A 25,895-nucleotide genomic window follows, 5' to 3' on the forward strand; every position below is an offset into this window, starting at 1 on the left:
GGATGGAGTGACTTCCCCAAGGTCACAGAAGTGGAAAGCATCGGAACTGGAATGCAGCGGAACTGGAATTTTAGCTGAGGCCTGTGTGACCCTCTAGCCAACAAGTCTTCCATCATCTTGAGGACTAGTCCCTTACTCCTGGCCATGGTTTGTAGCCCCAGATAAGAGCCACACTTGAGATTTTGAGATTTGACAGATACTCAGTAATCCATTGGCTATATACTCATATAGCCATTCCTTTGCTGGGAGGCAGTTGCTGTGTACTCCCATCACAAGGAAGAAAGGGGAGGGGAATAAGGTTTTATGGGATACCTCATTACTTCCCAAGTTTCAAACTTTTTTCAAGCCAACTCTTTAAAGTTTAAATATGTTGCCAAAGGTGTTGTCTCTCCTTAAGCATTCCATAACTCTCCAGTCTCAGGTAAGCTATTTTTTTCCCATACTTGTGAGATTTCTTCCCACATTTGCCCATTTCTGCCATTAAAAACAAAACTAAAAACTTTCCCTCAAGAGTTGACCATCTGGTTGTCACTACATTGTCTTCCAAATTGAAGAGGTGGTAGCAGGATGTTTGCAAGCCCAGTATTTATCTCTGGTGTAGGCACAATCCCAGCATCTACCGATCGCATTTCCAATTTACTGTTAGGTTTGCAATTTGGGAATTGAACTTCCTCTTCCTTTTTTGCATTTCCTTCCTTTTGTTTCTTGGGATCCAGGTATAATTATGCCCCAAGGGCTAGACTGGTTTTAATACATTTATTAAGTGATGGCTTCATAGCGAGGGTGCGATATCCATCTCAAAATCTGTGCAGGCAAGCATCATATACATACTTGTCTCCTATTGCAGCTAAAACTGAGGCAGCATTTTCAAGAGTGGCAAGCCTTTACTAAGTACAGGCATTTGTTATTTCAAGTCTTTGTATACTGACAAATTCTGGACATGTACGTGTGTGTTTATAGCACAATTGGGTGACACGTGCCAGGTATCTGGTGACAGCTGTTCTCTAAGCATGGTTGATAACCAAACAAAATCCAGGAATGTGGGGATCTTTTACTCTTTTTTTTTTTTAAGTACATATACAGTTGAGTAAAATGAGAATAAAAAATAACAGATTAACAAAGTCTGAGAGAGGAAGAGAGTAATTCATCACAAAACTGTCCCGAGCCACCTAATAGCCATGACAAACAAGGGAAAATATATTATGGGATGTACAGTTCGATTGTCTGTTTTAAAAAAAAAAAAAGCATAACAGTTCATCAAGAGCTTCAAGTTATAATATTAATTTGTCATGTGAGTCTCTGTATTAATGATTTTGAGTAGCTCGTTAGACATTATCTTCCAAAGCAGTTTCATGCAAAAAATAAATGAGGCCCTCTCTATAGAGCTGTTTCTCCCATTGGTTTTGATTAAATACAGAGTCTAATGTTAAGCTAAAGTATTGAAAGGTTGTTTTTACTATGGTGCAACAAAAAGAACAACCTAGAGAAAGCATGTTTGCTGGTGATCTGCCTGGTAACAGGATGATAGATGGAAGGCAGGCTCCCTCTTAAAGAATCCCAGTTGTCTTGGCCATGCTTTTGATAGGAGCTACATGACATGTATTCTACATTGAGGTCTGTGGGAATATAAATACCTGAAGGGCAGATACCCATGTTGTTGGTTGAAAGAAGATGCCAGAGGCATAGATAAGGTTTTATTGAGGCCTACTGGAATTCTTGTCTCCATAGGGTTCGTATGAGTTCAACAAGCAGTTATCATGTGTCTACGGCATGCCAGGATAGTGTTGGGGAGGTAGTATTCTGTGTACGTGAGACCTGCACCCAGGTGCCTTTAAGGTAGTATGACAGTGCTATGACGGAGGCAGACCCTGGATGCAGTGGCATCCAGGGGAGGGACACGGGCCCTCACCCTCCAGGCTGCATCTTGGTAAGTGAGTAAAAGTTACCCATGGGAAGATGGGGAACATTGCAAGAAATGGAACTGTGCAAGCACAAACGAGGAGAAAAAAAAATATTGAGTGCCCTCAATCTCTTTGGCCTCAACTGATCCTCCCACCTCAGCTTCCCAAAGCACTGGGATTACGAGCATGAACCACTGCACCCAGCTCGTACTGCGTGCCCGAGAAGTAACAAACCATTCTGCAGGGTGTGCAGCAGGCCTGAGGGCCTAGAAAGCGTGGAGTCAGGAGAGCGGAGAATCACCACAGGCCAGAATTTTCAAGAGACATATTTTTAGGCAGGGCCAAGATGTTTCTTCAAAAACAAAGTGGCTTTGCATTGTTTTATTAATAGGAGTTAACATTTCTGAATTCAGGCACTTTGCTTCACAATTTACATAGGGATTGTCTTTCTTAATCCTCACAGTTACTTCTCTGAGGTAGGTATTGTTTTCCCATTTTTACAGGTAGGAAGCAGCCTTGGAAAGGTTAAGTAGCTTGCCCAAAGTCCATGAAGTCTAACTCCAGAGACTTTCCCACCTCAGCATTTGGGAGCTTTTTTGTCCAAAGCCTATAAATGTCCTATGTCAGAGTCCAAGTAGAATTAGAGTTCTGAGTCATGCAGTGTGGAAGGGACAGATGACCTTGACCTAGACCACACCCTCGGCTTCCCTAAACCTAAAAGATTTACTGTGAAGATAATTTTTCTTTGATAAGGGCTGCTAGACATTGAGGCTTGTCTGCCCAGCAAGATAAATTTGGTTTTGGCAAAACTCGGTAGCTCCTCTTCCCAGTATTCAGTTGCTGTTCGAGGGCAGCATCAAAACAGAGAAATATTGTATCTTCCTGTGTGTAACGGCAGGAAGGGTGACATCTGTTTCTTCTAATAGCCTCTCTACATTGTTTCGACATTAGTATTTCTTAAAAGGAGGATGGCAGCAGGTAGAACAAAATGTCAACATTCATTCAGTGCCTCTTCTGTTTTATCCAGCTCAGAGATTCTGTCCCATTCAAAATAAAAGATAGGAAACAACCTATTATTCCTTGTTAAGGATCTGGTTGGTTATGTCATTGTACATCTCCACAATGGAATGCTATATAGTCACTAAGAAAGAACGAAGGGACAACTTTTCATGTAATGCTGGAGCAATCTCCAGGAGGTACTGTAAGGAAAACAGACAGGGTTGAGAACAATGTGAATAACTGGTGGTCATTTGTTTTTAATGGGAAGGAGGGCATGAAATCACACACAGACACTTCCACCCATACCAGCTTGCAAGCTCATGTAGTATCTCTGGAGAAAATATGAGAAACTCATAGTAATGGTTACTTCTGGAGATGGATTCAATGGGAAGGGAGAGTTACTTTTCCTATCCATACTTTTATACTGATAACCGTTTATACTGTCTGGAAATTTTATTAAGTGATATAAAAATTAGTCTATTAATTGCCCCATTCCTTGAAACAAATCGGAGCATATTCATAAATTTATTTATAGGTATATACCTCTATCCCATGGTTGTGAATTATCAATCGTAAGAGTATTTTAAATCCGTAGTCTGTAAGCAGGCAACTTTTTAGCAATATAGGATTACCTAGGATCATAGGTAATTGGAACCCTCAGCCAAATACTTGCTGATAGGCTACATCTGATTTTCTAAACAAGCGAGCAAGAAAGTCCTGTACTGAGTTTCTAAGCCTCATACCTGTCAGGGACTGATAAGTACACATGGTCAGGTTCTTTGATATGTTTCCAAGTCCATTATCAGAGATAAGCAAGCTTAAGTGTAAATCTGTGATTTAACTACATTTACAATTTGATATGGAGCTACAGGAAGGATGCCAGAGAGAACCTGTGTGCTCTGAATACATCTGTTGCTCTAGTTCTTTGAAAGACTTTCTTTTCCCACATAAAAGGACCCCAAATGTTCTGTCCCCTGTATAATGCTGTTTAACTGACCTAAGGGCTGACTCTTACTTTTTGGTGCTTCACAGATGACTAAGTGCTGGTGTTATTTTTACCAGTAAAAATTTAGAAATCTAGGGTCAGGCTTGCAGCAGCTAGCAGAACTTGTAAACGGTTAATGATTGAAAGGACTGATCAGCATCTTGAAAGGCAGCTCATGAGAAGCCTAGGAAAAATGCTTAGGGGTGCCTGCAGATAGAGGACTGTGGCACTTTTTGGTGACAGTGAAGGAAAATGTATTTGATATCATCTTGTCACAGAGAAAGGTTATCTTCCATACCTCAACTTGGCATGAGTTTTTCTTTTGTAAGCATGTAAGCTATTTTCAGAAATGTTTTAGAAAAAAGATATTTTAACCAAATTTTCAGTGTCTACTCAAAAAAAAAATGGTACATTTATTTTTATAAAGAATGATGGCTATCAAAGTGTAGGAGATTTCTAATAAATAGCCTGTCTAAGTTGGTACAGAACTCAACACCTGGTCTAGAAGTTTTATACTATTGGATTCCCAATAGTATAAAAATGTGGGGATGGAGTGTGGGGATGATTGTTTGTTTTGTATTTTTGCAAATGCAGGCTTGGGTTTCTTTCTGATTCTTATTTAGGTTTGAGAGAGAGCTGCCATAAGGAGGTTTTTGTTTTTAACCAACTTTGACTTTTTCCCTTAATTTTTAAATTTTCTCATCTGAAATATGGCACAATAGGCTGGGCGCAGTGGCTCATGGCTGTAATCCCAGCAGTTTGGGAGGCTGAGGCAAGTGGATGACCTGAGGTCAGGAGTTCGAGAGCAGCCTTGCCAACTTGGTGAAACCCCATCTCTACTAAAAATACAAAAATTAGCTGGCCATGGTGGCAGGTGGCTGTAATCCCAGCTACTTAGGAGGGTGAGGCAGGAGAATTGCTTGAACCTGGCGGTGGTTGCAGCGAGCCAAGATCATGCCACTGCACTCCAGCCTGGGTGACAGAGCAAGACTGTGTCTCAAAAACATATAAAAAATTTAAAAAATGAAATATGGCATGTGACAATGAAACAGAATCGTCTTTATGAGATTTATGTCTTCTCTAAGCCAGAGATTAGCCAAGCATTTGTTCCTTAAGAAAAATGAAAAGTCATGATGCCTGTGTGGTGAGACATCTGCTGCTCAGTAGACTGCATAAGAGACTTGCCAGCCATGCCTGCTTTTATATTTATGAACTGACGTTCATTTCTTAGACAGTAGGAATTAATCAGCGGGAATCTACTTTGAAATTAAGTTTTTCATGGGAAATTACCTGTGGGCTTGGCAGGTGAGCCCTTTGGGCAGAATAGTGACTCCCAGACACGATAGCATATTTGTTTCCAAGAGTTTTTGTGTCCCTCCTCTGGTTCTTCTTCCTGGGAGCACCACCTCCATGCTCATATGCATTGAAGTAAAAGTCCTTTCACCACTGAATGTGAAGAGTGAGCCCAAAAATGAGAAATTAATTTAGCTTAGCCCCAGGGTAGCTTAGAGAGCTTTTACATTTTGATGTTAAAAAGCACTTGGAAAGACAGTTCCTTTTGGAGCCACAGAAAGGAATTACTTTAGTTAGGGGTTTAACATAAACCTAAGTAATGGACCATTAGGCAGAGGTCTACATTGCCATTGAAACTTACATTTCAATACTATAATGAAAATTTCCACCATTAAAAAAAAAGACTCAGGTGTCTGATTTTCGTCATTATGCAGTTTTCAGCTCATAATCTCAGGATCCATAAATGCCTTTAGGATCTAATTTGCAAAGAGAATTACATATTGCAAAGAGCCTAGAAAAGGCTATAACTAGTTCCATGGCAAGCAAACTGTGAGTGACATCTAATTAGGCTATAATATCAATGTGCTTTGGCTCTGGCAACTCATCTGTCATTACTTTGAACAAGCCATTTGACCTTTAGATTATATATTGGGAGCATACATCTTCATTTGCCTGTTAGTTCTGTTGCCCTGTTATAAATTTAACTGTGCCTTCCCACTTCAATGTGCTGGTTTGTATGATAAATTATATGATCACTCATTATACACAATCTAGAATAAATGATAACGCCTCAGCATACTAGTTTCCCAAGTGTCTTTTTCACGAAATTGATCATCTGTGGGCCAGGGACCATTTAGTTGGCCTCTTGTGTTTGCCACATAGTGCTTGACAGATGAAGGAATCAGTTCATCAGGCCGCATTGCAAGCCTGTAGGAATGGGATCCATGAAACATATGTGAGGTCACCAAGCATAATGCTCCCTAGAGAAAGCAGACCTCATCAAATGCCAAGACACTCAGTCATGGTTGATTACCAGACCACAGAAAACCTGGCAGAACTGGCATGTCAACAGTAAACATGTACATGTGTTTGATATGCACGCTCACCCACAGCTGCCTGGAGACAGGGTGCCATCGGCAGACCAGAAGTTGGGAAAAAATTCTGATAGGTTTAGGATCTGGCTGGCACTGTTGTCAAGAATAACAATAATACTACAAAATATATTTATAGTGCTTTTCAGTTTCCAGAGCCACTTGAAACACAGTTTTCAGAGTGTTTAATTTGGTTTTGGCATTAAGCCAAATCATAGCAGTTGGCATACTGTACTATAGTTGCCCATTTTCTTCTCTGATTCCTGCACTAAACTGTAACGTAGGTCGGGCCCATGTCTGTTTCTTGTTCACTGCTGTTTCTGCAGCACTTGATGGCTCTTTGCAGGTATGTGATAAATATGATCGAATGCAGCTGTCTCCTCCATTTTCTAAATGAGGGACACTGAGGCTGAGAGGGCATGAGTGGCCTGTTCAAGTCTGTGTGGCAGCATTTTTTTTTTTTTTTTTGAGGCAGTGTCTCACCCTGTCACCCAGGCTGGAGTGCAGTGACGTAATCTCCACTCACTGCAACCTCCACCTCCCAAGTTCAATTGATTCTCCTGCCTCAGCCTCCTGAGCAGCTGCGACTACAGGTGCATGTCACCGTGCCCAGCTAACTTTTGTATTTTCAGTAGAGATGGGTTTCACTGTGTTGGCCAGGCTGGTCTCAAACTCCTGACCTCAAGTGATCTACCTGCCTCAATCTCTCAAAGTGCTGGGATTACAGGCATGAGCCACCGAACGCAGCCTGTGTGCCACTCTTAACCTGTAAGCTCCTGTACAAGCCTGGACCTTTGGATTCAAAGTTCAATGCTCTTTCTGTTGAATCAGCACCTAGAAGAAGCAGCATTGTGTTCATTGTATGAGGTTGACAGCTTTGTAAGAAAAATGGAGACTGCAGTTCCCTCCACATAGGATTTGCTCCCCCTACCTACACTTGCTAACATCTGCTGTTTCTTTTAGGATCCACTGAGACAGGAGCCTTCCCTGCTGCCCTGCCCCTTGACTGGCTTAGGTGCCGCTATTCAGCGCTACTACAATAGCCAGGGCTCATTTCTGTAATTGTACTTAACAACAGCTGCTCCCTTGGTGCCAGACACTGAGCTGAGGGCTTCACATTCCCTCACAATTGCCCAAGGAGGGAGACTGTTAATGACTTCATTTTTCAAGTAGGAAACTGAGGTTTGGGAGAGTCATCTAACTTGCACAAGGTCACCCAGCTTGTAAGTGACTGACCTAGAAATCATCTGACTCCAGGCTGCCGAGCCCACCACACACTACTTAACTAAATACGTGATTTTTTTTTTTTTTTTGAGAAGGAATCTCACTCTGTCACCCAGGTTGGAATGCAGCAGCGCAATCTTGGCTCACTGCAACCTCTGTTTCCTGGGTTCAAGTGATTCTCCTGCCTCACCTCTCAAGTAGCTGGGATTACAGAAGCCCGCCATCAAACCCCGTAATATTTGTATTTTTAGTAGAGATGGGGTTTTATCATGTTGGCCAGGCTGGTCTCGAACTCCTGACCTCCGGTGATCGACCTGCTTCGGCCTCCCAAAGTATTGGGATTACAGGTGTGAGCCACTGTGCCTGGCCTACTAAATACATGGTGATTATCAGCCATTTATATACCAGCTTTCCCTCACTGGACTGCACACTCCTCAAGGGCTTGGACAAGGGCTTCTTCCTCTTCAGCATTCAGTACCTTTCCTGGCACCAAGGCAGCACTTACTAAGTACTTGGGTGTACAAGCAAGAGAGGCAGCAAAGAGAGAGCCGTGGGAGCCCAAATGTAAACAGGGATTGTATCAGCTTCTTGAACCAGCCCAGGATCTCCTGAGATGCGTTGCTTTTCAATACTGGCTTTCTGCTCTGCTGGCTGTGATCACTGCGCCTGTACGCTGCCCTTGCTGCTCAGAGCAGACACCGTGATCTATGCCTGAAGGCTCATGCCCCTGGGCCATCTTCCCCACACCTGGGGCTTGGCTCCCAGGGACAGAGGAAGAGTTTTTAGCTCCAAGCCATTGGGTGGCCACTCCAGAAGACATCGGAAGGAGGAATCTCAGGAGGGTTTCTTGGGCTTTCTCTTGTCTAAAGTAATTTGCTGTCTTTTATTTCCCTTTTTAAAAATCTGGAGTTATTTCCAATGTTTGGTAATTCCACACCTCATTTGTTACTGTGGGAAAAGTCTTGTACTGAAATATTTTCATCCCTGCTCTTAAAACTAAATATAGGAATGTCTCATGTCTCCCTCCCCACTCAGCCTGCACTTTGTCCGCACCGAACCCACTGACACTGCCTCTCACCAAGGTCACCATGACCTTCCTGTCAAACCTCATGACCCCTTTCAGGCCTGCTTTTACTTGATTTCTGGCAACAATGGTCATTGTCAACAGCCCCCTTGGTTCAAAACCATCACTTTGCTTGTCTTTGGTGGCACCACACTCTTGAAATTTGGTAGACATCTCTCTGACTCAAAAGAGTCTCCTTTAAAGGCTCCTTTTCCCTTAAGAGTTCTTATTTCTGAGAGTCAGATTTTAAATTCTCTTCTTAACTCCGATTTATCTTGTTCCTTTCTATAGTTCCAGTTATCAGCAACACATATCTGTATTAGTCCATTTTCTCATTGCTACAAAGAAGTACCTGAGACTGGGTAATTTATAAAGGTAAGAGATTTAGTTGATTCACAGTTCCATATGGCTGGGGAGACCTCAGGAAACTTACAGTCATGGTAAGAGGCATGGCTTATGTGGCAGCAGGCTAGAGAAGTGTGAGGAGCGGAGGAGGAAGAGCTTCTTATAAAGCCATCAGATCTTGTGAGAACTCACTCAGTGTCACGAGAACAGCATGGAGGGTTCACCCCCATGATCCAGTCTTTTCCCACCAGGTCTCTCCCTAGACATGTGGGGATTACAATTCAAGATGAGATTTGGGTGGGGACACAGCCAAACCATATCAATGCCAAAGACCATATCCCAGATACCCTACCTGTTCTTTAGACCCATCTACCCAAATGTCTGCCAAGCCAGTTGACTGTTATGCATGAATGGTTCCCCTTCCTCTCGTGCACCCATACCTGTGCATCTCCCTGTTTCCATGAATTCCATCTGGTGCCTGGAAACCTGACCAGCTTCCTTTACTTATCAGTGACTTCTTGTCAATGATCAAAACTTGTCAATTACGCTCTTACAGTAGCCGACCAGTCACCACCCCCACTGCCACCACCCCAGCCCAAGCCTTGCCCATCTGGCCTTCCTGACTCTTTGACTGGCTCATTCTCTATACTGAAACCCATGGGATTGTTCTAACTTGGAAGATCGAATGCAGCACTCTCATGCGTAAAAGTCTTTGATGGCCCCGTGGATACTGTGTACTCCTAAATCCTTTTTATTAACTGGGAGGCCTGGGTGACCTACTCTGGCTTGACACTATAGCCTCTGTTTAAACTTGCTACTTTGACCTTACTGAACTTGTTTCACTTCCTCAACCTTGCCCTGTTTCCTCTCACCTCTGAGGAACACTGTGTTATTAAACGTCATTTCCTTCAGAAAGCCTTTCCTGCTTCCCCTTCCTCACGCCTTCCTCCCCCACGCTCATAACTTTCACGTGTTAGAGAAGCAGTATCCCCCAGTGGAGCACCTATCACGGTGTGTTGCAATCACCTGGTTATTTGTCTCACTCTCTGTGGGCCAAATCTGTTTTCTCAATTGTAACTCCTCAGTGCCAAGCACAGCGGCTGGAATGTAGTGACAAACATTTATTTATATGTGATGTGAATGAGTAAACAAATGAAATACACTGGAAGAGATTTTTGGACAATCCATTTTGCAAAAGAGGAATTTAGCCCCCCACTTTGGAGATCACAGGATCTTTGAGATGTTAAGGATTTTTTGTTTTGTTTTTGTTTTTTAATTCTGTAAATACCTCATAGGTTTAGCAATGCCTCAGATTCAGGAATTTGGTTAAAACTCCCCAGTACCTTAGAACTGCACATAGAATAAAATCTAAACTATTTCTTGTAGCCTACATGGTCAGCCCTTGCTTTCCTGACTTAACCTCTCCAACCTCCCTGGACGTGGCTGCCTCCCCAGCTTGTATGCTCCCGTGCTTATTCTTGTCCTCATACAAACCACGTCCATTCTCACTCTGGGGCCTTAGCAACACCTGCTCCTGCTGCCTCAGATGGTTCTTCCCTGATCCTTACATGCTGCAGCCTGCCCTGACCCTTTTGTCCCCACACCCATCACTGTCTACCACATCACTTTGTTATTTCCCTAACAGTATAAGAGTTGTCAACTCTTACTACTGTTAACTCATCTCAGCTGCCATTCTGGAGGAAAACAGAGCACTCGGCTTTGGTGCTAACCCACCGGGAGTTGGCCTTATCCTGAACAGTTGCAAAACTCACCCACAGTTCATCATCTGCTGAGTAGCTTGCAGATGATGAACTGGGAAACTCCATAGCAGCTTGCCTCTGAAATGTTCTTGCCCAGTAATTCATTCAGCTGCTTAATGTCTATCTCTCCTTGGGACACTAAGCTCCATGAGAGCAAGGCCTGTCCTACCTTGTATATCACAGGATTCTCAGCACTTAGGACAAGGCCTGGCCCTGATGCTTCCTAAATATTTGTTAATTGAATCCATTTTAGTTTAAAAAACAGTAAAACTTGGTTTGTCGATAAGCTAAGAGCTCCTTTATCCAAAGAAGATCATTTATTATCTACCCTAAGTAATTGGCCTAGGAGATAATTCCATGTAACAATTGATTTTTATATGCTCAGAGCCCTGAAATTTCCTAGCTATAAAGACAAATCCCTTGCCCTATGCATACGGTGGCCTGGCCATGCTGGTTCTCTTAAGTAAACAGTCTGTCTGTCTTCATCCACCCCATTCTCAAAATCAAGCCCTATGTAAATAGTCATCTCTATAAATCCTGTCAAGAAAATCAATTTCTAGGGTACAGTCACTGGTTTTATCATAGTTCTCCTAATCCTATGTGACACAGGTTCTTCAGAAAGTTGGTGCTACCACGGGGTAAGAGCCCTAACAGGCCCTGTGGTTGTCTGGCTTTGTTGACTCTGTCTGAACGCAACACATTGGCAACAGATTAGCTACTCTGATTTTAGAGTTATTCTCCTTATGCCTCATGCAATTTAAAAGTGGCAAAAAAAAAAAAAAAAAAAAAGCCAGTTTCCTTTCCTAGATAAGGCTTGTAGGGGAATTTTGGCTGTTGTCAGTGACAGTATAACCTCACAAGAGATGTATAAACAGAGTGCTTTGCCAAATACTTAGAGAGGCGAGGGGCAAGAGGTGGGTTGGTGTAGGCCTGATTCAAATGTCCTGGAAGGTTTTCTGTGATTTCCCAGAACACCAAATTCATAAACATGGACTCCTCACCTGTGAAATGGGGCTCATGGTAGGACCTACCTGCTGATCTTGTTGTGAGGATTAAGGAAATAATGAGAGCTGTGTGCTCCGTGACCTGCCTGGTAATGGGCCCTCAGTAAATGTTAACTCTTAGTACTGTTAGCTCACCTCAGCTACTATTCTGGAAGAACACAAAGCTCACGGCTTTGGTGCTAACCCACTGGGAGTTGGCCTTTCCTGAACAGTTGCAAAACTCACCCACAGTCCATCATCTGCTGGGGAGCAGCTTGCAGAATGAGTCGGCTTCAGGCAACTCATTTCTTGAGCTCTTCCCTGCCCACACGCACTGTGAGTTGCCCAGAAAGCAGCAGCTGCATTCACCAGTGGAAATTCCCCCGGGGTCCCCTTGGAGGCCACCGCTACCTCTGGTTATGGGTGAAGGCGTACTGGGGGAATGGCTTCCTCCACCAGCTCCTTGGTGTCCCATGTAGGTCTCCAGCTGCAAGTGTGAGTCCTGTGGCTCCTCAGCAATGTCTCTGTTCCTGTCTCTGTCATCCTCCTAAGCAGGCAGGGATGCTGATGGGGATGATAATAGAAGGGACTTGGGAAAGGACTCCATTTTCTTAAGTTTCAGTAGAAGTTTGGATAGCCTGTAGTTTTTGAAGATGGATGCTCTGGCCGCTTTTCCCCGCCTCATGGTAACCACGTGGTTTGAGGTTCCCTTTGCCCCTGTTCAGAAACCCTGACTCTTGAATAAAGGGGTAAGGTATTCAGATTCTGAAAGTTTCATGGGGGCAGGGGAAGGGGTTAAGGGAAAGCAGTGTATGTGTGCAAATGCTGACAGTCTGAATATTATATCATCTATTTCAACAAATAAACCTTGGACCAGATCAGGCTATCCAATACAGAGACAACATTGATCTTTCAGGAGGGATTTGCCAACTCTGAAATGCCAGCTGTCCCTTCCTGCCCATTAGGGGGTAGAGAATGCCTCTTTTGGCCTAGCTGAAATACTCATTACAGTTATTCAGGCCTCCCTCTAACCTAAATTAATTAATTATTGGTTAGCCTTTTCTTTCCCCCTTAAAAATATAAGTAAGAAGCATTCCCTGGTGATTCCATGAAGGTTATAGAGGGACATTTTACCTGCCAGAGTGTCCAGCATCACAGCTAGAGGTGCTGTGGGGTGAGGGGGGCTGCCTGTGTGCGTTTGTGTGCACAGCGTTTGTGTCTACTATATAAAAGCTCATTCATTCCCTTGCTGTAATTCAGTGTTCAGACTCAGCTTGCCCAGTGATGGACTGGAGGAAGCCAATAATTCTCAATTCAGGAGAAGAGGCTAAGGGAAACTAAATCTACCCTCCTGTCTCTCATCAACCCCCTTGTTCTGAAACGCTGCCGTGGTTCAGAGAAGTCTCCTCTCAGAGCTTTCGTTTATTTTGGAGGGATGGTTTGAACCGAGACTGGATCTGCCCCATTTTTGCCTTAGCAGTCTTGATTAGTTCACTGGACAGAAGCAACAAAATCCATACACTCAAGAGACTGAAAAAGAGGAGAGGAGGGAGGGAACATGTATGAGGCGAATTGCCCCACTGGAGGTGGGGTTATAAAGCAGCGAGACCTTTCTGGCAATACATGTTATAAGCCTTATGATGGGCTTATCTTTTGAGTCAGCTACTGTACCCCCAGTATTTATCAGAAGGAATTAATGAGAGATCTGTGCCACAGTGAATGAATTTTGACAGCTGTATTGTGAGAAAGAAATCATTTAAATGTCCAACTATACTGATGGTTGGGTAGTTATCAAACAGCCATGAACTACAGTGCAACTACTGAATATTGTGTTGCTGATAACTGTTTATTGATATGGGGATATTATATAACAAAACTACTTTGAAGAAAAGAGAATTATAAAGTATGTAAATTATGGTACCATTTTAATGCAGAAGACGAAATACATATAGATGCATATATACACAAAGAAAGGTTCTGAAATAGTAATGTGATAACTGGTGTCTGGATTAGGAGTATTGATAATTTGGTTTGGTTTTGTCTTTTGCCTATTTTTTTTTAACAATAAGTATGAAGTCTTTTTATAGCTAGAAACAACAAAGTTTCTTTCTATATTAAGAAAAAAATTCTGCTTTAAAAATATATGTTATGGGGCATCCCTCATTTTTTTTTCTTTTACCAAAAAACAAAGGAAGTGGTGGCTCACGCCTGTAATCCTAGCACTTTGGGAGGCCGAGATGAGTGGATCACCTGAGGTCAGGAGTTCAAGACCAGCCTGGCCATCAGGGTGAAACCCTGTCTTTATTATATTAAAAAAATAAAATAAAGTAATAAAATTAAAAAAAAAACAAAGGAAGTGGAAAGAAAGTAAGCTGGCATTGAATATTTGAATTAAACAGAGCCCTGGAGTCCTCCTTGTTTATTTTTGCTTTTACAAAAGCAAAAATGGCTGCACATACCCTAAGGCTATTTATTTCCTTCCTTAACTCTACTACATTATCTGATTCAATAAGTATCGATCCTTGCCCTTCTGTCAGGGAGTACTTTCTGTTTGCCAGACATGGTGCCCACCTCTTGATGTATATTAACTCCTGCAGTCCACACAAACACCCCTTAGGGTAACTTTTCCCCTCATTTTCAAAGGAGGCGAGTGAGGCAGAGTTGTCACGAGGCTAGTGAGCAGAGGAGTGACAGTTCCCAGCCACAGTCTGCCTGCACTGCCCCTCCCTTGCTCTTCCCACTTGACCTTGCATCCCCTGTGGGAAGTTTTTCATTGAATTTCCTCTAGGCCTGACTTCCTAAAGGAGCCATTCCATTTAAAGAGCCAGGATTTAGCGTCTTTGCAGAGATGAGGGCAGGGAGAGGAGAAGTAAGCAGCTGAGAGGCCAGGACTCAGAAGGAAAAGGAGAGGGGAAGCTGTTGCCTTGGCCCACCTGCCACGCTCAAGAAAGTCAGCCATTCTCAGAAGCCTAACAGTCAAGGATCCAGTCCAGCCTACCTTGTCCAGCTTAGGAATGGGAACTGTTTGTCACTCACCTTGTGGAGTACTATATCACCTTGTGGAATATTAGAATGAGAATGAGCAGTGCTGTCCCTGGCAGCATTTGTATGAAACCTATGTGATACTGCTTTTAAGAACATGGAGTTATCCAAGGATGAAGCCCACTCCAGGGAGGAAGTACTGCCCTGTGACTCTATGTTCCTTCCCCCCAACCCCCTCCCACTCCATCTGCACATGGTGCTTCTAAGAAGCCATCCACAGCATTGCCCAGGGACTCAGACTCCTCATTGTGTCATCATCAGTATGAGTGTGGACTGGAAGGTAGTGACCCTTCCCCATCTTCCCAGGCCTATTTGCTGCAACATCAAGCCTCTCTTTGGTAACACCAGCTTTTCTTTGAGCAAACCTATGGAGAAATAGACATCTCCTGTTGTCCTACCCTGAAAGAAGAGTCTGGGGCTTACTGAAGTTTCATAAATGAGCCAGAGCTCAGTATTGACACCGCCACTTGAACATGAAATTTTGAGCTTTGGGCACAGGTAATTTGATACCTGTGGACCTGTTTGCCACTGGTAACACAACCTGAGTGCCTTTGAACTTGTCTCTGTACATTTTCCATTCGGGAGCTTTGCTGTGCAGACACGATGACAGGGCTGTGCTAAGAGGGGAAATAATCCTGGAATGAAAGCTCTAGAACCTGAGATGTAGTACTTCTTCTCTCTTTCCATTTGGTTGCATGATGGTGTAATTCTCTCTTCATTTTCACTTCTGTGTGGATCAGTGCCTTAGGATATAGAGATGGTACAAATAGAGTCCTTAAATCTACTCTTCATTTTAAAATAAAAGCAGCATTTTTTCAGGACAAGCCAAGCATATCCTAATTATAACAGCTACCATTTAGTAAACACTTACTATATGCCAGGCTTTAATATACTGAGTATATTATATATATGATCTCCTTTAATTATCACCAGTCCTATGAGGTGTAGGTATTATTAATGATGCTCATTTGCAGCCAGAAAATGAGGGACACAGAAGTTCAGTTGCCCAGGGTGACACAGCTAATAAGAGGCGGAGCCAGTAATTGAGGGATATCTGACCCTAAACTCCTGCACTTAACTGTTAATTCACTATTCTTAAGAATATTGTTTTTGGGCCAGACATGATGGCACACGCCTGTAATCCTAGCACTTTGGGAGGCCGAGGTGGGTGGATCACAAGGTCAGGAGATTGCGACCATCCTGGCTAACATGGTGAAACCCTGTCTCTACTAAAAATACAAAAAATTAGCCAGGCATGGTGGCATGTGCCTGTAGTCCCAGCTACTCGAGAGGCTGAGGCAGGAGAATAGTTTAAACCGGGAGGCAGACGTTGCAGTGAGCCTAGATTGCACCACTGCACTCCAGCCTGGGCGACAAAGGGAGACTCCATCTCACATAAAATATATATACATATATATATATATATGTATGTATGTATATATATATATACACACATATATATATGTATGTATATATATGTATGGTTTTCTTATAGAAGTCTCTTTATCAAGCATGACAACTTTTCTCCAAAAACAGATAACCCATGAAACTGTTGAGAAGCTTCCAAACCATTCTTTCTTTTTTTCTATTTAATGTGTATTTATGAGATCATGGAATGGGATTTTACCTCTTTCAACAGCTTCTAGGGCAATTCAGGAAAATTCCCTGGAAGTCTGCTTGGTTTGTGTCAGGCATTTCCTGGTTCCTTGTGTCCACTGAGCTTGTGGAGTAGGTAGCCATCCGCCCTGTGGGAACTGCACGGGCAAGGCCAGAGGAGAACAGTGGCACAGGTATTCAAAAGAGCCCGGCTTCCGACATCAGGTTGCCTGGGGTCACGCTGAGCACCACCACTTTCTGGCTCTTATAAAATTACAGAACCCCTCCAACTTGCAGCTTACCCTTCTGCAAAATCAGGGCTGCCCTTGCAGGACTGTTGGGATGAGTCCGTGTTAGGGGAAAGTGTCCAGCCCAACCTGTCATGTCCTAAGTGCACTCTATCTGTTGGGAGCTGTTATTTTAGAAGCAGGACTTTGTGTTGTGGCTGTGTCTTGCCTCAGCAGAGAGAACCATTTTGCTCTTGACACTGATTCTTCTTTCTCAGCTGTAGGAGGGCCACAGCCGCCTTGATTTTGAATTCAAAAATGGAAAATGAGACCACTCCAACTCACAGGATGCTTTCCCAAACTACTCCAGTCTGATCCCTCCCTTCTCAGAATTCCTACAGTTCTTTTGACCAAATCTCAGATTAGCACTAAAAGTTTATTAATTCAGTGAATAAGAAGCTTACACATATTTCTAGAGCCAAAAATAATAATAAAATCCATGCAAACAAATAAAAGGCTTTAGAGGAAAAAAGTAATCACAACAGTGTTTTGCTACTAAGTGCAGTACCTGGACCATTCACACTTCCCAGTCATTTCCAGAACTAACATAGAACGCAATAGGAACCAAGATCAGTGGTTCCCATCTCTGGTTGCTCATCAGAACCACAAGTCCAGAGCAGGGAGAGTATTTTGAAAATACAGATTCTTCGGCCCCACGCCTGCCATACTCATTCAGTTTCTTGCTGGTGTGAGGACTTGTCATTTTGTAAATTTTTAATTTTCTTTCATTTTTTATAATTTGCTAAATTGTGATTTGTAATAGTCCTTTCTGGAGAGGAGTCTCCTTCCTGTAGTTTTCTCGGAGAATGATAGAAAGTTTATGTAAATACCATTTTGTCACAATTAGGCTGGGTGACAATATTAGAAAAAGGAAGAGCTAACAGAGACATGCTGTGGGGTTTTGGGGATGACACTGTGGAAAGTTTACCCTCACCACCATTTCAGATGGGTATATTTGAAAGTGTAGACTGATGATTTCTGAAGGGAACTGAATGAGCCTGTAACACGATGACCATGAATACCATTGCAAGTGAATTAACATAAATATGCTGACGAAAAGTGAGTAGAACTTTAGAATTGTGACATCTCAGGCAGTGAAGGCGAGGGTAACCTAGGGAAAGGAGATGCAATAACTGTAGTATTGAACAGTGTACTGCATCTTGCAGATAGGTAGAGATGTGGCAGGTCACACAGAGGAAGAGAAGTCTCCGGGCTGTTTGTTTGGGGCTTATGTAATTCCCTTTTTCCAAACTGGAACAAGCAATATACTTGAGGGTGCACAGAGACTTCACTGAAAAGGCAAATGTTGTTTCCCTAAACAGAATGACTTGTTTGCTTTACCAAGAAACAATTTCTTGCAGGAAAAGTATGTTTTGTTGTTATCAGCTACTACTGGGAATTCTGCTACAGACAGGCCCATGTTTACTAGTGATCTTCATTTGACAGTTCTTTCAAAATAGAATCCTTTCCATTAAGTTCACATAGTATTCTGGGAAAAGGCTCTGTGATTAAGCAGAGAGACTGTGAAGGAGCTTAGGCAGAAATGGGGTTTGGCTTTGTTTTAATCCCAAATGTTTAACTATAAAAAATATGCACTGGGGCTTAAGGCAGTGAGCCCTCAGCAGTCTACTTTGTTGAGATCTCAGCTCAGATGTCGCCCAAAAGAAGTTACCCTAGCCACAGAATCCAAATTACACCCACACACCCTCCCCACCCAGGTACCTGCTTTTATACTGCCTTGATTTTAGTTGATTTTAGTTCATTAAGAATACCATCTAAAATTATCTTCTTTGGTTATTTATGAGTTTATTTTCTGCTTTACACACACATAAACGGTGTTTCCTAAATTTTTTCTATTACATTAATGATTAAAATATTATCAGAAAAAATATTTGGGGCATGTACTTCCAATATGTGTTTGTTTTTATTTACTTATTTATAAAGTATATACCTGCCTTAGTAATTGCTATATTACACACATTAGAAAACATAAAAATACAAATCTTAAAGAATCAGATATTTAAAATGCCAATAGGAGCTTTGATATTTTTCTCCTCCACCAGCCTGTGTTCTCCCCCACCCTACCTTGAAGCTTACTGAACTTGAATGTAAGCTGCCTGAGAGCAGGGGCCTTGCTTGGCTTGCTACCTACTGTGTTTCCAGTGCCTACAACTGTGCTAAGTGAATATTTGTTTATTAAATATTGATTGTTGAGTAGTAAACAAGGCTAACACATACTTTTCTGGGCTCCTAATGGCTAAGGTTTTATAGGAAAAAAAGCTCCTTGTTTCTAGGGGTCAGAATGCCTTCCTGATAAAGTATTGCTGAATAAGGATTTACTGTAATAATTCAAATCCTTCACCAAAGAGGTAATTACAGCTTCCTTGTTAAGAGCAGAGCTCAGGCAGACAGACAGGTGGTTTCTAGTTTCTCTTATAACAGATGGCACAAATGGACCAGCTTCTAAAGCTTTTTAAGGAAATTTGCTCATAAACAGTTTTAAATATTTTTCTTTTATATCTTCCAACACATGCTTCTTAAAGTGAAAATGCTTCAGTAGATTGCAGGCAAGCACATATTATGAATAGTGCTGCAAGGGGCAGGGTGCCTGCAGTTTGCCTGAGCAGCAGGTACAGCATGTCAGGAACATAAGAGGGAGACTTTGTGTGCCAGGGTGGCTAGATATACGTTGAATTTTCCAGGTGCTTAAGGGAAAAACAAAGCTGTCAACCAAGAATTTTATAATCAGCAAAACTGTTATTCTAAAATGAAAGTGAAATAAGGACATTCCCAGACAATTTCTGGAAGAAAACAGAAGAATATGTTTAGGTTAGGCAAACATTTCTTAGATTTCACCAAAAGCACAATTCATGAAAGAAAAAAATTAACAAATTGGACTTCATCAAAATTAAAAATGTTTGCCTTTCAAAAGACACCACTGAAAAAAATGAGAAGACAAGCCACACACTGGGAAAATATATTTGCAAATATTATCACTAATATTATTTGTATCTGAAATCTGTGCAGAAATCTCTCTACTCAATAAGAACATGATGTCCATAGGATGAAGTGGAATTTAGTAATAAGCATGAATTGACTACTTACACATGCCAGAAAATGGGTGAACTTCAAAAACATTAGGCTAAATGAAATAATTCAGACACAGAAGGCCATACAATATGCAATTCCACTTTTGTGAAATGTCCAGAAAAGGCAGGCAGACTTCTAGACTTAGAATGTAGATAGGTGGTTGCCTGTGGCTGAGAATGGGAGCAGGGCTTAACTGCAAATGGCAGGAAGGATGTTTTTGGGGTGATGGTGACATTATAAAACTGAATATGATGCTTGCACAGCTCTATTAGTGTTCTAAAAGTTGTGCATTTAGACGGACAAATTTCATGGTATATAAATTATACCTCAATAAAGCTGTTTTATACTCTCCCAGGAGAACAGAGCATGCCTTAAATGTTGATAACTGTTGTTGTTTTTCTTATTCTGTAGATAGTATCGTCAAATAATATCAAAATTAAAAAAGAGAAACATCAAATGATTGTGCACACCTTGCTTGAGTGGACGAACAAGCTTTTCATTAATTGAATTAGCTTCTTCCAAATAATTAAATAGATCTTGGGAAAATATATGCCACACTTTTACAAGGGGGCAGAAAAGGATTAGTGGCCAAGAGCAGAAATTTCCAAAATGTGAGCGGTGTGGCCCTGAGATAGCTGAAATAACTTTAAATGGCGCTTGGATGAACTTTTTTCTGTATATTAATAATAATGAGATATTATTTACAATGAACTAAAGTAGACATTTGTTAAGGAGATCAATCTAATGAAAATATTATCTATTAAAATTACGTGTGATACACAGATGTGGCAAATGTCATGAAGCTGGGGCACACGTGACTGAGGTTGGGCAACACCAGTAGCTCAGAGGAAGAACAACGGCAGTGAGTGGCTGAGAATGAATGCTGAAATACAGGCATTCATCCAAGTGTATGCCCAACGTGCCTGTCTCCCTCCCCATCAGAAACGAAATGTCTGAATCTCCCTTTCTGTTGTATTTGTCAGGCCTAACCATCTTAGGCAAGCAGACAAGTGGCCATATGTGGAGCTGTTGTGACAATACAGAATGAGAGCTCTCCAGTTTATAACATCAGATAATTCTGACTCAGAAATGTCTGCCTTCCCTGTCTGCCAGCAGTCTTACCCTTGGTTTCTGGTAGATCCATATTTCCTTTAACTATTTACTTGATCCTGTGGAGTGTTTTTTTAAAATACAGTCTTTAGATATTGTCAGTTCCAAAGAGACTAAGCATTCACAGTGTACAAGAGATAAAAGATGGATAAGACAACTGCAATTCAGTGTAACATCAAGACCAGAAGAAAAACACAGCCCTTGAAGATTCCAAGGAGAAAGATCTAACTTACTGTAGAAAGATCAAACTCATTGTGATATCAAAGAAGCCTGAAGAAGGAGGTCACATTTGAAATGGGCTTTGAATGGTGGATGAGCAGTGGTTTGGGAAATGGGAAAGGCATTCCAGATGGGAACAGCAGCACTATGAGAAACATGGAGATGCAAAAGCTTAAAGCATGCTCGTGGCACAAGTAAAGCCATTTGACTAGAACAGGGGTAGGCAAACCAAAGCCCACAGGCTCTATCCAGCCAGGTGCCTGTTTGTGTGTTCTATGACTTGTGAGAAAAGAACATTTTTCATTGTTATGTGTTAAATAGTTATATAAATACCTAAATAATATTCTCGGTTTTGGCCTGCAGTGTGTAAACTATTTACTTTATGACCCCTTAAGAAAAAGTTTGCCAACCTGAGAGCTCTGGGGACTTTGAAGGCAAGTAATGCATACTGAGAGGGGAGTTTGGGTTCTGTTGTGAAAAGCCTTGAAATGAGGGAACCCAGCTAGTTTAAGGGGAAAAAATGGAAGTCATAAGCTGACATTTTGGGAAATCTCACAGTGGATCTAACCCTCTAATACATTTCGATTTAGGAACCCAAATTATTATTTTGCTTGCCTCTTCTTCCCTCTTTCTTTTCATTTTAACTTCATTTGCAGACAGATGTTGGCCATGTAATATGATAAAAGGTCTCTGGTCACCCTAAGCTGATACATTTCCTTGTTGAATCCAGAAAGAAGAGCATTCCTATGCAGTAGGCTCTCCTCATGGGTTTGCCTTCCTTGGTTTCAGTTACCTATAGTCAACGGCTGTCTGAAGACATTAAATGACAAGTTATAAAAAGAAACAATGTGCAAGATTTAAATTGCATGGCATTCTGTGTAGCATGATGAAGTCTTGCTCCCCAGGACAGGAATCATCCCTCTGCCCAACACACCCCACCATAGATACTAGCCACCCTGTAGTCGTTTAGTAGCCACCTCAATTATCAGATCGACTCCAGGTCTTACAGTGCTTATTTTCTTTTTCTTTTCTTTTTTCTGTGACAGAGTCTCATTCTGTCACCCAGGCTGGAGTGCAGTGGTGCGATCTTGGCTCACTGCAACCTCCATCTCCTGGGTTCAAGCGATTCTCCTGCCTGAGTAGCTGGGATCACAGGTGTGTACCACCACACTCGGCTAATTTTTATATTTTTAGTAAAGATGGAGTTTCACCATGTTGGCCAGGCTGGTCTCAAACTCCTGACCTCTGGTGATCCACCCACCTGGGCCTCCCAAAGTGCTAGGGTTACAGGCGTGAGCTACCTCGCCCGACCTACAGCGCTTATTTTCAAGTAACCCTTACTTTACTTAACAGTGGCCCCAAAGCCCAAGAGTGGTAATTCTGGCAACTTGCATATGCTAAAGAGAAGTCGTAAAGTGCTTCCTGTAAATGAAAAGATGAAAGTTATCAACTTAAGGAAGGAAAAATATATGCTGAGGCTGCTAAGATTTATGGTACATTAAGTTATTTTCAGAGACTACATTCACATAATTTTCATTACATGGTTATAATTGTTTTATTATTGTAGTTCATTTCTTATTGTGCCTAAATTTATAAATGAAACTTTACCGTAGATATATACATATAAAAAACATAGTGTATACATATGTTTAGCTCAGTACTATCCACAGTTCCCGACATCCACTGGGCATCTGGAAACATAACCACTGAAGATAAGGAGGAACTACTGTATTAGACTCCATGGATGGACAAGGGTCAGTTGTCCACACTGACCGCTGTGGCCAGAGGAAAGAAGTACTCAGACCAGCCTGAATCACATGCCTGGCCCTGAAGTGAAATCAGTGGGACACTGGACCCACCTGGGTCACTTCGGATGGAAAAGAAATTCTTCAAATGAACCAGAAGAAGGGGAATGCAAAAATTCTAGAATAAACTGTAACTACATATTCCAGTCTGCCAGAGTAAGAAATTTATACTACATCCATTAAGTAACAAGAAGTTTATGAGCAAGAAAATGCTCTTCATTCATCAGCATACAACAAATATGTATTAAGCTATGTGTTTAGCAGGTATATGTACTTACAGCATACAGTAGGATGGACTAGAATGGTAGAGGGTAAAGAAAACAGGCTAGAGAGTCTTATAATAGCCTAGGCGAGAAGGCCTTTATCCTATGAGCAATGGGGAAGCATTGAAGTGTTTTAAGCAGAGAAATGATGTAATCAGATTTGAATTTTGAAATGATCACCAAGAATAGTTCTCAAGTTAAGCATTTATGTGTAAAACCTTTTTGCACTATAAATTTGCCTGGTAACTCATAGATTATCCAGAGTAAATTTGGATCCACCTCAGATTTGGAAAAAAAAAATAGAAATTATAATTTTGCAAGATCAGAATTTTGTTTTGCCATGTCTGTTTTTCATGGACTTCTCCTGGATATTTGGTTTTGAAGTACAAGAACTGGAAGAGAATATAAAAATGATTTTCCTTCATTTGTTTTTATTCACAGATGGTAAAACTCTCTTTTTCCAGTGGAAAGGGTGACTTTGCTGGGAAATCGTTTAAAGTTTTTTCCAGTGGAGTCAATAAGCTCCTCAGAACCAAATGAACAAGGGGTGAAAATCACCCTGAAGCCTAGTAAGATCACATTCCTCCATGGCAGCCTGCACCAGCCGTTGTGGAGGGCCAGTGTGACACAGGGGGAATGGGAGGTTTGTGAATGGTCACACTGAAGGAGCAGGGCCAGGCATGGAAGATATAAATGGAGTAAAGAAGAAGCTTGAGTAATTAAAATCAGATCAGAGACAATTTTCCACATGTTTAGACTACTAAGTAAGCACCAGAATTAGAGAGAAGTCTGCTATTCGCTTGGAGGGAAAGAAAGAGACTCAGAGAATTTCAGCCTTTCTTCAAAGCTCATCTATCCTTATCTCTCTGCCTCATCTGCCTTTCATGGCATCCGGACCAAAGTTTGTGCATTTGCCAGAGTTTAACCTTAATCGTCCTGGACATTGTCCTCACCAGAAGTGCTGCCTGTATTGCTGAAAAGTCCCGACATAGTGAAATATTGTAGGTTTCTTACTCAAGGAATCTCCTCTCCCTGGGTTACTAGTAAGCTGAAATGCCTTGGGTCACTGCTGCTAATTTTAGATATTCCTTTGTTATCAGCAGTGGACATTTAGATTCTTATTAAATCTTTTTCCTCCCCCTAGTCTAAACAGGAAATATTCCCTGAAAGTACACCATATAGGAAAATATGCCAGAGAGTCGGTGACTCTCAGCCTGGGTTGTTAACACATTGTGCAGCCTACTCAGAATGCTACATCAGAGACATCCTTCTTGACGTCCCCATCCTCCAGGTAAAAGGAAGAGACCATTGATTTACTGTAATACGTTTACCAAAATAAAAAGTCTCTAAAAGAGTCAACATAATTTCTCAGTGCAGTAGGCAGACAAACAGAAGAATTTGGGAGCCGCCAACTGTATTATGCAACCTAAACCATGGATTGGTGCGACAAAGGCTGAACTATCATTTTGCCTCTATTAAACATCCTTCTACAGAGCAAAAGTTGCAGTTGGGTGGCTCGGGAGATTTTTTTTGTAATATTTATTACATTCTGGTTATAAAAGTAACGTTAATTACAGAAAATATGTTTTAAAAGCACAAAAACTGTTCATGTATGGGGACAAGGGGTATAGGGGAACTCTGTATTTTCTGCTCAATTTTGCTATGAACCTCAAGCTACTCTAAAAAAAGTAAGGCTATTTAAAAGTTACCTTTAATCTCATGACCCAGAGACATTACTAATATGTTAAGATACTTACTATCTATATGTTTTAAGATAGGCTTGAACATGTATTAAAAAGTACATGAAATATAAATGTACAAATTATTATTTAGCAAACACCCAAGTAACTACCCTCCCCCACAGGTTAAGAAGTAAAACCTTGCAGGTGTCCACATCTTTTGCTTTCTCCTTCCCCATCACAGTCCTCTTCTTTCCCACAAGCGTAATGTCTAATCTTATGGTTATGATAATCAGTTCATTTTTATTTATATTTTTACCTCCTAAATACAGTCCATTCTTGTTATTCACAGTAGTCATGTTCGATAAAGTCACTGCAAACACTGAATTAGTGAATACTAAGCCATTGCATGGAGGGGAAATACAGGGTAAGCTTCCTGCAAGCCCCTGGCCACAACATTTTCATCACCTGATCAATACATCACTCTGTTTTATATGTATTTCTGCTTCTTTAATATTATTGTTGATTTATTAACATTAAACTTAGGACCAGCAGCACCATTAACTCATGTCTAAAGCTCATCTAACACACACATTTTCTCTGTAAGGCACATCGTAACTTTCTTGTGCTTAGAAACACTTGACAGTGCTTCAGCTGTATGCTTAGGGGCCATTTTAAATGGCAGAATCGCCATCGAAGAGCACAAAAATGTGGTACTAGGTAGACCTCAAACAGACATTTGTTTACAGTATGAGAGCTGAAACAAGAAGGCAGAGCTTTGCCTTGTTTGACCTTGGCTGGGAATGTGCACATTGGTAACTCAAGTTTTTTGCTGCTCTGCACATGTCCTTGGATGACCTCAACAGCACCTCAAGTATTGATTTTGAGATTATGGATACATTTTAGCAAGTAAGTGAATTTGCAGATAAGGAATATGGAAATAATGAGGATAGACGGTATATATCCCTAAATGCAATATTTTATTGTTTTGAGTTCAGCTTTGTTTGCTCAACCATACTTAAGTCATTTATGTTGCTGTAGTTCATTTTTATTGCTGTAGAGTGTACCATTGTATTAATACACAAAAATTATTTTTTGATTCTACTTTTTCTGAAATTTAATTTCCAGTTTCTGGTTTTACAAATAATTTGCCCTACACA

The 25,895-nt window shown here is 41.4% G+C and overlaps 1 protein-coding gene and 1 long non-coding RNA gene across 7 annotated transcripts in view; one reads left to right on the top strand and one right to left on the bottom strand.

Annotated features, from left to right (window-relative positions):
* The window catches only part of ARHGAP26 (Rho GTPase activating protein 26), a 462,881-nt gene that overhangs the window by 395,115 nt on the left and 41,871 nt on the right, over positions 1 to 25,895 (top strand). The gene's annotated exons all lie outside the window — the stretch shown is intronic.
* On the bottom strand, positions 5,615 to 17,063 carry LOC116563497. Its single transcript, XR_004274554.1, has 3 exons — positions 17,050 to 17,063; positions 11,801 to 11,805; positions 5,615 to 6,042 (listed from the first exon to the last, which is right to left on the bottom strand). It is a non-coding gene; the product is annotated as an uncharacterized LOC116563497 (long non-coding RNA).

The sequence above is a fragment of the Sapajus apella genome, unplaced genomic scaffold (genome assembly GCF_009761245.1).
Source record: "Sapajus apella isolate SASKATOON/1434 unplaced genomic scaffold, GSC_monkey_1.0 scaffold1, whole genome shotgun sequence".
Classification (NCBI taxonomy): Eukaryota; Metazoa; Chordata; class Mammalia; order Primates; family Cebidae; genus Sapajus; species Sapajus apella.